Raw genomic sequence first — 12493 nt, 5'->3', positions numbered from 1 at the left:
GTATAGTGTATATATTAAGCAAATAAATGTAAGGTCTTTTTTCCACGAGCTAAGATTTCTGCATACCTTACCTAAATCATGGAAAACGGTGGCCGCTTACATCATCACTAGCTAATTATCCAGGCTCCTGTGAATGGAAGAGTACACAGGACTTCCCAACATTCAGTGTATCTGAGGAAACTCCCTCCCACCTGCTCCCCCTCTGTTTTATAGCGAATTGGTGGACATGATGAGACTTGGCAGCATTCACACACTCACCATTCTACCTCAGCAATGTGATGAATGGAAGAGAGTCACACCTGTCTCCTGCATTATTCTGGAGAGCAAGAAAGATTTGTTTCAACCAATTGGCTTCCTCTTTGTTCACACTACCAACCTGTTAGCTGATTGGCTGGCAAGGTTTCCTCAGATGCAATAAATGCTGGGACTTGTGGAGAACAGGAGAGCACTTCCTGTGTATTTATTCCTTCACAGGAGCTGGGAAGATGTAAGTGGCCACCAATAAACTACTTCTAGACCGCAAGGTTTTACCCCCTCAATGACCGGGCCATTTTTTCCCATACGGCACTGCGTTTTTTTAACTGATAACTGTGCTTTCGTGCGACGCTGTACCCAAATAAAATTGATGGACTTTTTTTCCACAAATAGAGCTTTCTTTTGGTGGTATTTGATCACCTCAGCAGGTTTTATGTTTTTGCGCTATAAACAAAAAAAGAGCAACAATTCTGAGAAAAAATAAACTATATTTTCCCATTCTGCTATAAAAACATACCCAATAAAAAAAAAATTAAAAATCTAATTTTTTCATTATTTTTGGCCAATTTCTATTCTGCCACATAGTTTAGTAAAAAAAATCCCAATAAGTGTATATTAATTGGTTTGCGCAAAAGTTATCGCGTATACAAACTAGATGGCATTTAATTTTTTTTTTTATTAGCAATGCCGGCGATCATCGATTTTTAGCGGGACTGCGACATTTCGGCAGGCACCTAACTGACACTTTTGACACTTTTGAGGGGACCAGTGACACTAATACAGAAATCAATGCTAAAAATATGCACTGTTACTGTACTAATGACACTGGCAGGGAAGGGGTTACCAGGGGGTTAACCAGGGTTAAATGTGTCCCTAGGGGGTGCTTTCTAACTGCATGGGGGATCCACTCACTAGAGGAACATGGAGATCTGTTCTCCTGAATAGCAGGAACACAAGATCCCTGTGTTCTTCTGTGATAGAACAGCGGTGTGCCTTGTTTACATATTTAAACTGCCATTCTGTCTCTATGGGGAGCGATCGTGGGTGGCTGGTGGACATTGCGTCCGCTGGACCCGTTGATTGGCTTCCCCTCTGGCAAATCAGCGCGCGCACGCCCCCACTGGCTATTGCACAAAGCGACGTACAGGTAGGTCATTTCACGCAATAGAGCCGACCTGCCGCAGTAAAACTACAACGGCTGCTCGGCTGATCTTAGTAATAGAGTTGTAAAGGCTCTTTTCTTTTTCTCTAAAAATATTAAATGTTATATGTTATGTGTTATATTGTATACTTACCTCCTCTTCTGGGGTTACCCACTGCTGCTCGCTGCTCCTCCTTTTCTCTGAGTGTCCCCATAGCAAGCCGTGTACTATGGGGGCACTTGTGTGGGCGCGCTCCCGAACCGGGATCTGTCCATCCATCAAATTAGATAATGACCAACAAAAACAAATAGCAAACATTTGAACCACTTGATCTCTGGAAGGAAGGGAAAGTGTTAAAATAGAACTATAGGTAAAACCTATATTTTTTTCTTTTTGGATAGCGTAAGAGAAGGTTATAACCCGTCAATTTTTTTTTGTTTGCCATTGTGGAGATTTTACTTAACGTCCTGTCCCATAGTCAAACAGGAGTGAGAGGAAATTCCTGCAAATTAAGAGAATTCCTTGGGAACCCTTAGGTAACCAGAACTACTGTCCATATTGGCAGATTTTTCCCTCTATTACTTTTCTGGGGACAACCCAACATTTGGGATTTTCTTTTAATTTCACTTTCAATGATATTGGTAAACAGGACAAATAGAGAGGGTGAATCTCCTTAACGGGAGCCCAGACAGCAATAAAAACTGACAGGGGCTCTAATTAATCCCCACTCTATCCAAAACTAAAAAAAAGGTTTTGCATTTAGTTAGTTGTACTTTAACCACTTGCCGACCGCTCACTAAGCTAGGACTGCGGCTAAGTGACTCGTTATTACGTCGCTGGATCCCGGCCAGAGGCTCGCTCCCACTGTATTCAGACATAGCGGGAGTCGGGCCAGGGGAGGAGAGGCAGTGACTGATTACAGGATTCAGCTTAGCTGAACCTGTGATCTGTGTCTGTGTCACACAACCCTTCAGAAGTTCAGATGTTATGCCTGCCTCCAAAGACCCCCAAAAAATGCCCCAAAAAAACGCCTGCTACAAAAACGCCCAAAAAGCCACCATCCTGTACAAACGCGAAGCCACCATCCTGTTCTATAAGTGTTCTAAGAGAAACAATCTTTTCTCTATAGCGGTCACCCTGACATGGAAGGGTTTTGTCACCCTGCCATAGCAGTCAGAGTCAGTTAACCCTACACTACACTACGGTCACCCTGGCACTTAACACTTTCCCTACAGAAACTAGATTATTAAATCTAACTATAGTGGAAAATAGTACCCTAAATACACTAATTATCCCTTTCCTCACACTAATAATTGCTAAATGACACTTTGAGAGCAGAAGTAACAGAACTGCTTCCACTCTCTTCCACATCCTGTATTAAAATGCTAGAGATTTGGCGGGGCTATCTTATATACTGGGGGCGTATTCACTAATGATTGGCCTCTGGACACCCTAGTCACTCCAATCACATTCCTAGCATTCTCCTGCCCCCTCAATTGGCTTTTACTGATGGTTCTGGTCCAATCACAGGCTTTTAAAGCCCAGTTCCTGTCCCATCGCATTTTGGTCGGTTCTGGTTGCCGAATTCCGAACATTTTCAGCAAAAAGTTCAGAATTCGCCCGAATTTCGAACAGTCAATGTTCGGGTCGAACCGATGGTCAACCCGAACCGTTCGATCATCCCTAGTGACTATGTGACACAGGGACAGATCGCAGGTTCAGCTATGCTGAACCCTGCAATCTGACCCTGCCTGTCACTTAGGAGATCCGCCCGTTTTGTTTACACAAGCGGGCGGATCTCCAGACTTGATTCCCCGACGATCGGGGAGGAGCAGCGGCGCGCGCGTGCCGCCGAGAAGGGGAAGTGTCTGGCGACGTAGGTCTACGTCTCCAGGCGATAACGAACCACTTTGCCGCAGTAGAGCTCTAGTGAGCAGCGGTAAAGTGGTTAATTTAAACCACTTGACCTTCAGAAGATTTACCCCCTTAATGGCCAGGCCGTTTTTTGCGATGCGGCACTGCATTACTTTACCTGAAAATTGCACAGTGCTGCAATACTGTGCATAAATGAAATGTATGTCCCTTTTTCCCACAAATAGAGCTTTCTTTTGGTGGTATTTGATCACCACTAATCACCACCAATCAATAAGCGTATATTGATTGGTTTGCGCAAAAGTTATAGCGTCTGCAAACTAAGGTATATATATATATATATATATATATATATATATATATATATATATATATATATATATATATATATATGTGTGAATTTTTATTAATTTATTTTTATATACTAGTAATGGCAGCGATCAACTACTTATAGTGGAACTGCAATATTGCGGTGGACATTCTGACACTAACTGACATTTTTTGGGAAACAGTGACACTAATACAGTGATCAGTGCTAAAAATATGCACTGTCACTGTACTATTGACACTGGCTGGGAAGGAGTTAAACATCTAGGGCAATCAAGGGGTTAAATGTGTGACTAGCCAGTGTTTGTGTACACTATGTGTGGTGCTTTCACTAAGGGATGTAATGTATTATTTTTCTCTACTTTGCGGGGAAAAATAAATCCAATACTTTCCCGCTGACAAGACAGAGCTCTGCCTTGTTTACATAGGCAGAGCCCTGTCTTGTGTGTTTTTTGGCCAATCAATGGGTGCCAGGGGTGATCTATTGGCTGGCACCCCGCTGATTGACATATGCTGTGTTTAATTACAGTATGGCTTGGTCGCTGGTTGTGCATGCACTCCCTACCTGGAAGTGCCGGATCACGCACTAGGTATGTGATTTGGCGCAGCAGGACCACCTTGCAGAGCCATCTTACCGAATGGGCACGCTGGACAGTTGCCTGGGGGCCCCACTTGCCCGGGGGGCCCCACCTGCCCAGTGACCCAGCCCCATCCAAGCATTTGTCCCGATTCCCGTGTGCATGCCGCCGCCGAACGTAGAAGGTGGCAAGTGCCTGTCGGCCCTGCACTGCTGTCAGGCCACTTGGGCAGTGGAGGGGGACCCCACAACTGCAGGAATGCCTGTCCACCTGTATGGGAACAGGCACACACAGGACAGTCGAGTCTGATTCCTGTCCGTGTGTGTTCCCCCGAACCCAGCCACCGAACTTGGAAGCTGTCATTAGCCTTGCACTGCTGTACCAATATATATTGCCTTATCGATAATTTGCATTTTTATTCTCTTGGGTGATTGTGTACGCAGGGCCCCAGTGCACTGCATTGCCCGGGGCCCTTTAATGCTCTTAAGATGGCACTGCTGCCTTGTCACCTTATATCTAGGTTTTAAAGTCGGCAAGTGGTTGTTCTCTAGGATCCCTGCTTTCAAAAAAATATGCTTTTTCAGGCAATGCGGAGTGCAATTTGCTGTGGCTGTCAATATATTCTTAACAAAACATTTTGTGCGGTGCATTTTTAAAACTCAGTTTATGCACTACTTTTTGTACGATCCTGTGCAATTTCACCCCTTTCAAATGAATAGGCTGAGGACCACACAAAAATAGCACAAGGTTGCAAATCACATTCCTGTGTGATTCAGATGTGAACCAGCCCTTAGTGTTTAAAAAGGAAGTCATTTTTTTTTTTTTAAGCCATCAGTTACAAAATGTAGCTGCTGATTTAAAAAAAAGAAAAATAAATCAGGCAAATAGCTGTGCCTAGATTCCAGCACTGTCTTCACACAGCAGGTTCTTCTTAGCACTGTGGGTCCTGGGTGCTGCTATCTTGGATATTGGACCCAGCTGTGGCTTCTTGAGGAACCAGCCAACAAACCTTCACAATTCACGTGGTAGTGGTGAACTGGACCTCATTCCTAGTGCTATAAAGGTGTGGGTCAGAAGCGTAACTAGAACCTTCAGGGCCCCGGTGCAAGAAACCATGAAGGGCCCCCCCGGACCCCTGGCCGGGGCCCTTCCCTTCAAGCCTGGGGCTCTTCCCTCTGATCCTGGGGCCCTTTACTCTCATTGCGGGGCCCTTTATTATGGTCCCGCAGCGGGACCCTTTCACAAGTTCTGCAGTGGGCCCCCCTCCTGCCATCTTGGGGCCTCCCCACGGTGGTGGAATGCCAGGGCCCGGTCGCAAGTGTGACCTTTGCGATCCTGGAAACCTTCACAATTCACGTGGTAGTGGTGAACTGGACCTCATTCCTAGTGCTATAAAGGTGTGGGTCAGAAGCGTAACTAGAACCTTCAGGGCCCCGGTGCAAGAAACCATGAAGGGCCCCCCCGGACCCCTGGCCGGGGCCCTTCCCTTCAAGCCTGGGGCTCTTCCCTCTGATCCTGGGGCCCTTTACTCTCATTGCGGGGCCCTTTATTACGGTCCCGCAGCGGGACCCGTTCACAAGTTCTGCAGTGGGCCCCCCTCCTGCCATCTTGGGGCCTCCCCACGGTGGTGGAATGCCAGGGCCCGGTCGCAAGTGTGACCTTTGCGATCCTGGAAATTCACCCACTGGTGTAAGTAGTTTTTATTTTTTGGTATTTTAATTGTATTATTTTTTATCATTTTATTTTATTTTTTTACAATGTCACTGACTATGACTCTGTCCATTCAGAAAAGGAAGGAGCTGGTAAATTACATATTTACCGACCCCTTCCTGGTTCTCTATTGTGACACATCACCTGCAGCAGCAAGCAGGAGAGGGAAGGGAGCACAGTGGGGGGACCAGGGGAGCACACAGGGGCCCAGAGACAACAGAACACAAGTGAACTGGATAGGAGGAGTGGCGGGGGCAGCATACAGAGGAACCAATCTCCTCCATTTTCCTCCTGCAGCTACAGGGGGAAAAAGGAGGACAGTGATTTCTCTACATGCCATCCAGGTGTACAGAGGAGCCGTACAGGCCCCCTGGAGCATGGGGCCCGGTTGCAATTGCAACCCCTGCAACCCCTGTAGTTACACCCCTGGTGTGGGTAATAGCCAAAACGGAGTCGTCATATTTTGAGGTTTTAAAAGCTTTTCTTGTGTCTCTTCTCAAACAGATGTTTAGAATGTATTGAAATATTTGCTTTAGTCCATAGTCCATGGACTAGTAACCCACTCAACTAAATAGGAATAAAGGAGCCCCCTTTACTGCATCACCTGAAACTGGTGGAGGCTTGGTTCACACTGATGCGACATAGGGTCAGACTTGTGAGACCCCAAGTTGATGGACATGTTAAATTCAATTTTTCCATATGAGAGCTGTCTTAACTGATACTAAACAAGTCTGTCTGACTTTAGAAAAAGTCCCTACACTACTTTGGTCTAACTTTGATATGACTTCAATGCCACAGAGTGTAAAAAGTCACATCAAAGTCGTATCAAAGTCGGACTCCAAAGTTGCACTGAAAGTCGCGCGACTTTGGAGTCACACTAGTGTTAATCAAGCCTTAAGAATGATTTGGGATATAGAATATTTTGCTATTCTAGGCAATACTAAGCACAACCTGAAATTACATTTTCTTGTTTGTTTTAAGGGTGTAATAATTTTGAGAGGTTTTATTGGTGCCACATACTGTATATATTTTTAATTATCTTCACCCATATCTACCTGCATCTTGGCCTTCTTAGATTGGAATGATCACCACCCATTGTGGGGATGTGAGCTGGTTTTGTTTTTTTTGTTTTTTTTTATAAGCTGATGGGAATATAAAAGGTAGCCTGTTATGAGTGTTATGCCCTGAGAAAGCGGTCCTGTAAGCCCTCAAAAAGTCACATCAGTTGATTTGATGCTGTACTTGTTTGAACAAGCAGTCGGAGAAAGGGGGAAGGAAGGAGGTTGGCTATAAAAATAGTTTGTGGTAAGGCAAAAATGGTACCTGTGCCACATTGTCAAACAGTGCTACCTATTGTTTTGCTTGTGATGATGGTGTGGCCCCATTCACCTTAACAAGTCAGTTTGCCTGTATCATTTTTGCTGTGCCATGAAGCATGCAAAAACTCTGTTCAGCTGACAAAATTCAATAAATAAAAATGGGTATTTAGGAGGCAGCAGTATTACCTGAGCCTTTTGAGCACTTTCTGGGTGCATGAGGCCTTACTCATGTAGCACCCTACAGGTAGGTGCTAGGTAAATGCATAGTGGGCCTTGTCTGCCTAACAGCAGGGCCATGGTTGCTTTTTGGTTAGAGTGTCATGGCTTCCAGGTGTGTCTGCTGAGAGGGGAGTCTCCCCACTGGCTCTGTGAGAGGCTTCTCAAAGGGCATTGGAGGAAACCCAATCAGGGACACATTCAGGCTTGTAACTACCCCAGAAGGCAGATTCTGCTGCAAAGGATTCCGGGAGTGGGTATAAGTCTGAGGGGCGTGCGGGACTCGTGGTCTTTGGCGGGAAGCAGAGTCCCAGGAGGGAGAGTGCGGCTGTCTCTCCTCCTGTCAGAGGAAGCGGGTGTCTTGGGTGCTGCCTGAGAATCCAGAGTGCTGAGTGGAGCTGAGGGGGATCCGGTGTGCAAAGAACCAGCGGAGAGCGAAAGGGGTCCAGTCCCAGGAAAGCCTACACAGGTCATGAGTACTGAGGATTGCCCCTGGGGGTCTGCCTAGTGACAGTGGGGACCACTCCAGAGAAGGTTCTAGGATCCAAGTATCAGCTAGCTATAAAGGGGGTACCTGGTCAGAGGACCCTGAAATGATAGAGGGGGTAGCCAGGTTGAGGACCCTGAAGTGATAAAGAGGGCACCTGTAGTTTGGGCCCTGAAGAGTCAGTGCACATTGTGAGTGCATCAGTTGAGAGTTTCAGCCATACAGGTTGGAGGGAAGAGTCAGTGACTTTGCAGTGCAAGCAGTGTCAGACGTTCAATGTTGTACAGTCCTGGATCTTTTGGACTTAAGTCGGAGTTCCAGCGCAGCTTTCAGAGATACAGTGTGTTCAAAGTGCCAGTAAGCGTTGGCTAGCGTCGGCTGGCATCAAGACAGCGCTAACGGGCATTTTTCCTATAAAGTCCCGGAAATGTACATAGTCAAGCCAAAGGAGTATCCCACTCATTCCCTTCTACAATAAAACAACCAAACAAAGATGCCAGAGTTGTCAATGTCTCAGTTTTCACACCCAGGGTCACAGCTAACATGGGCTGGTAAGGTAACCGGTAACAATGGCAGACCCACTTCAGGCCACAGGCCTGGAAATACTGCTACACTCAGTATGTGAACTTTGCTGTCCATAGTGCTGAAACAGCACAATAAATAAGAAAATAACTACAGACATTGTGAACCTGGGATTCTCCATGGACAATCATAACATTTTCACTAAAGAAATGCAGAAATTTCGACATCTAAACCCTGGTGAATTTTTTTTGAGATGTCTTCAGTGATTGCAGCCCCATTAACTTTAATGGATTGCATTTAACGAGCACTACTGACACAAACCCAACAAGGGGTATAATTCCTACCATGGCATGTAAACACCCCTGATTGCTCCCTTTCCAACTAAACGGAGAGCTTTTGTGGGGCGGTAAAAATTAGTAGCTGCACAAAGAGCTTATTAACCACTTGCCGACCGCCGCACGACTTTTTACTGCGGCGGTCAGCCCCTCACAGGCAAAGCGACGTAGTACTACGTCGCTAGCCTGTGAGGGTCTCAGGAGCGAGCGCGCGCCCCGCCGGAGGCGTGCTCCCGCGCGGTCACGGACCCCCCCGCGCGTGTGACCGGTGGACCCTGTCGTCCGCCGGTCACTCGCGATCGTCGGTGGAGAGGGAGAAAGGCAGGCGGCTGATGTAAACAAGCCGCCTGTCATTCTCCCCTGTGTAGGAATAGTGATCATACGGTTCTACTATGTAGGACCGTTGATCACTGTTCCTACACCTCAAGCCACAGCCAATCACAGTTAGAATCACGCCCCTAGGGACACACACAGCCCCTCCCTCTCAAAAAAAGTTAACCCCTTCACTGCCAGTGTAATTTTACAGTAACAGTGCATATTTATAGCACTGCTTACTGTAGTAATGTCACTGGTAACCCCAAAAGTGTCAAAAATGGCAGTCAAGGGTCCGATCTGTCTGCCGCAATGTCGCAGTACCGCAAAAAAATCGCAGATCACCGCCATTACGCGTTAAAAAAAAAAACAACAAAAATGACAGAAATCTTTCCCTTTGTTAGTAAACGCGATAACTTTTGCGCAAACCAATTAAAATACGCTTTTTGCAATTTTTTTTACCAAACATATGTAGCATAAAACAAATTGGCCAAAAATGTTAAAAAATTTTGATTTTTACTTTTTTTTGGGGGAATTTCATATAAAAAAATGTAAAAAAAATTGTTATTTTTGCAAAATTTACGCTCTTTTTTTATTTATAGCGCATGATCAAAAAATCGCACAGGTGATCAAATACAACCAAAAGAAAGCTCTGTTTGTGGGAAAAAAAAGGCGTCAATTTCATTTGGGTACAGCGTCGCACGACCGCGCAATTGTCCGTTAAAATCACGCAGTGCCGAATCGCAAAATAGGTCCTGGTCAGGAAGGGGGTAAAATCTTCTGGGGCTTAAGTGGTTAACACTGAGTTTGTGGTTTTACCAGGCTCAGTGCTACTGAGTTGCACTGATAATGGAGTGTCCAGTATGGACACTCTGGTCACAGTGCTGTCCCCCCCTCCACCTTACTGTGCCTCTATGAGGCAGCCATCTGAGTATTTTTTGTCTTTTTGTACAAAGCACATCCAAAAATGTATGATACCAGTTTAATGCCTAGATATTGCAGGATACTTCTACATCACGTCAAGAATTGTTGCTTTTCAGTTGGCAGAAAGCACTGTGCTAACGGTTTCCAAAAATAATGACATCTAGAGGATGTGAGCTACCATTCATTTAAAAGCGCTGCCAACCATGCACAACATTGTAAGAGCAATAAAAGGATGTGCTGTCAACCACACTAGCCCATCAGCCAATCAACAATATGATGCAGTCCATCACGAAAGAAGATATCTGATTAGCTTCTACAGTCCTAGTGACCAATCTGTGACTAGGGCCTTTTGGCATTTGCTGTGCCACCCTTGGGGCCCCTGTTTTGGTGGATTCTTTTAGTTAATTGTATGTTCTTTTTCTTTTATACAATTCTTACTTTGTATGTGCTGTCAAACTCCTTTCCTTTTTTTATGTTTTGTTGTTTCCTCTGAGATTTTATGATGGATCTTGCTGAACAAATTAAGAGAAACATAGAGTAACTATTACCTTCTGCTGTATCTATCCAAATTTCACTTTTCTTGGCCCAGTAGAAATGCCACTGTCACTGTACTGTGTACTATGCAGAACCACTTTATACTAAAATCATGAAGATATCTCCATTGCACAAAAAACATATTCACCCTCATGTCACTTTGCCTGATGAAGGGACCCCTGATGGTTCTGTTACATTGCAATTTTTTGTTTGGTATGCTGAATAAATATTAAAAAAAAAAGACAATTTGATTGGAAAATATTGAGGGGCGCTGACAATGTATTCTTAACCAGCTTTATACTTACATGTCACACACACTCCATGTCATTCCTTTCAGGAGGCATGGTGGAAATTTGTTTCAGATGGTGCCATCTAGGAATTGCAGGAGGCAGTGATTCCTGGTGTCCATGGTGGCCATATTAGGGATGGATTTTCAATCTGTGGTAGAAAAAGAAGACTACCAAAAAAGATGGATGGGGGCTCGAGGTGTCCGAGCCTTCATCCAGAAAATACATGGAAGACCATGAGTGAGCATAGAGAAGAAAAAGATATAGAAAAGGGGAAGAACAAAGACTGGGTAAGAAAAAAAGAGAAAAGAAATGGAAAGGAAGGGAAGGGGAGGGGGAGAGAGGGGGGACAAGAGGAGAGCAGGGAAGGAATAAAGAAAAGGGGAGAAAAAAGAGAGAGGAAGACAAGGTAGCAAGAATGGAAAGATGAGAAAAAAGAAAAAAAGAACAGAACAAAGGTCCAAGGAAAAATGATGAGGGCTGGTGGGATTTTAATGGTACCGTAGAAAAAATCATAGAAAAGGTGATAAAATCAAGTATTTTATTTATACATCATTAAAAACCAGGTAGGGGGAGACATTTGTATATGTATAAAAACATATCATCGAGTACATACAATGCAGTAACAGAGGTACAGACAATAGGCGATGATAAATATATAGCTCATCCGATGTGCAGGACCTCGGAGAATTAACCCAACATGTTTCGCAGCCTATTTGGGGCTGCTTCTTCAGGGGTCTGTAACATGCTATATAAGAAGAGAGTCTTAATAGACCTATGTAGAAAAATAACAGGTAATAAATAAACAAACAAACAAGGTACAACTTAATGGTTAAACATGCACATGCGGCTCCTGTGTATACAATGCACAGCCCATCATCACAAATCGTCAATCATTCCTTTCCATTTCTTTTCTCTTTTTTTCTTACCCAGTCTTTGTTCTTCCCCTTTTCTATATCTTTTTCTTCTCTATGCTCACTCATGGTCTTCCATGTATTTTCTGGATGAAGGCTCGGACACCTCGAGCCCCCATCCATCTTTTTTGGTAGTCTTCTTTTTCTACCACAGATTGATTATTCAACTGGGATGTCGGTACTTTGCTAACATATGTTTTGTATATCAAACACTTTAATCCTTTAGGGATGGATTTTGTTTATACAGATGGTTGTAAAACTCTTCTTCATGGGTTGTTTTTCATGGGTTGAGGTGGGGGTAACCTTTGTACTAACTGGAGAATTGTTAAGATGCTGTCATTTTTATGTTCACTGTCTATGTCTCATCTGAGTGATTTCTCTTCACTTTCTGTCCCAGAGACACAGCAGGAATTAGGGGAAGGTTTCTCAAAAGTAAAGGCCCGTACACACGTGCAGATTGTCGGCCGAAAAGCTTCGGCCGACGACCGATCGGCCGATTTTCGGCTTGTTAGTATGATGCTTCCGACAGCCGACAGCGCACTTTCGGCCGAAAAGAATCTTCTTTCATTAAAATTTTTGCAAGACTGGGCATGCTCAGAAAAGAAAAAACACAGGGAAAGTTAACCATCACATGACATCACTTCTGCAGTCGGCTGTAGTCGGCGGACAAAATTCTTGTGCAGTCTTTTGCACTTTTCAACAGACACGACAGCCCAGGGACAAAAGACGGCCGATCGTTCGGCTGACGATCTGCACGTG

The sequence above is a fragment of the Pelophylax lessonae genome, assembly GCF_965119305.1.
Source record: "Pelophylax lessonae genome assembly, chromosome: 5".
Lineage (NCBI taxonomy): Eukaryota > Metazoa > Chordata > Amphibia > Anura > Ranidae > Pelophylax > Pelophylax lessonae.
Note: the sequence above shows the minus strand (reverse complement) of the source record.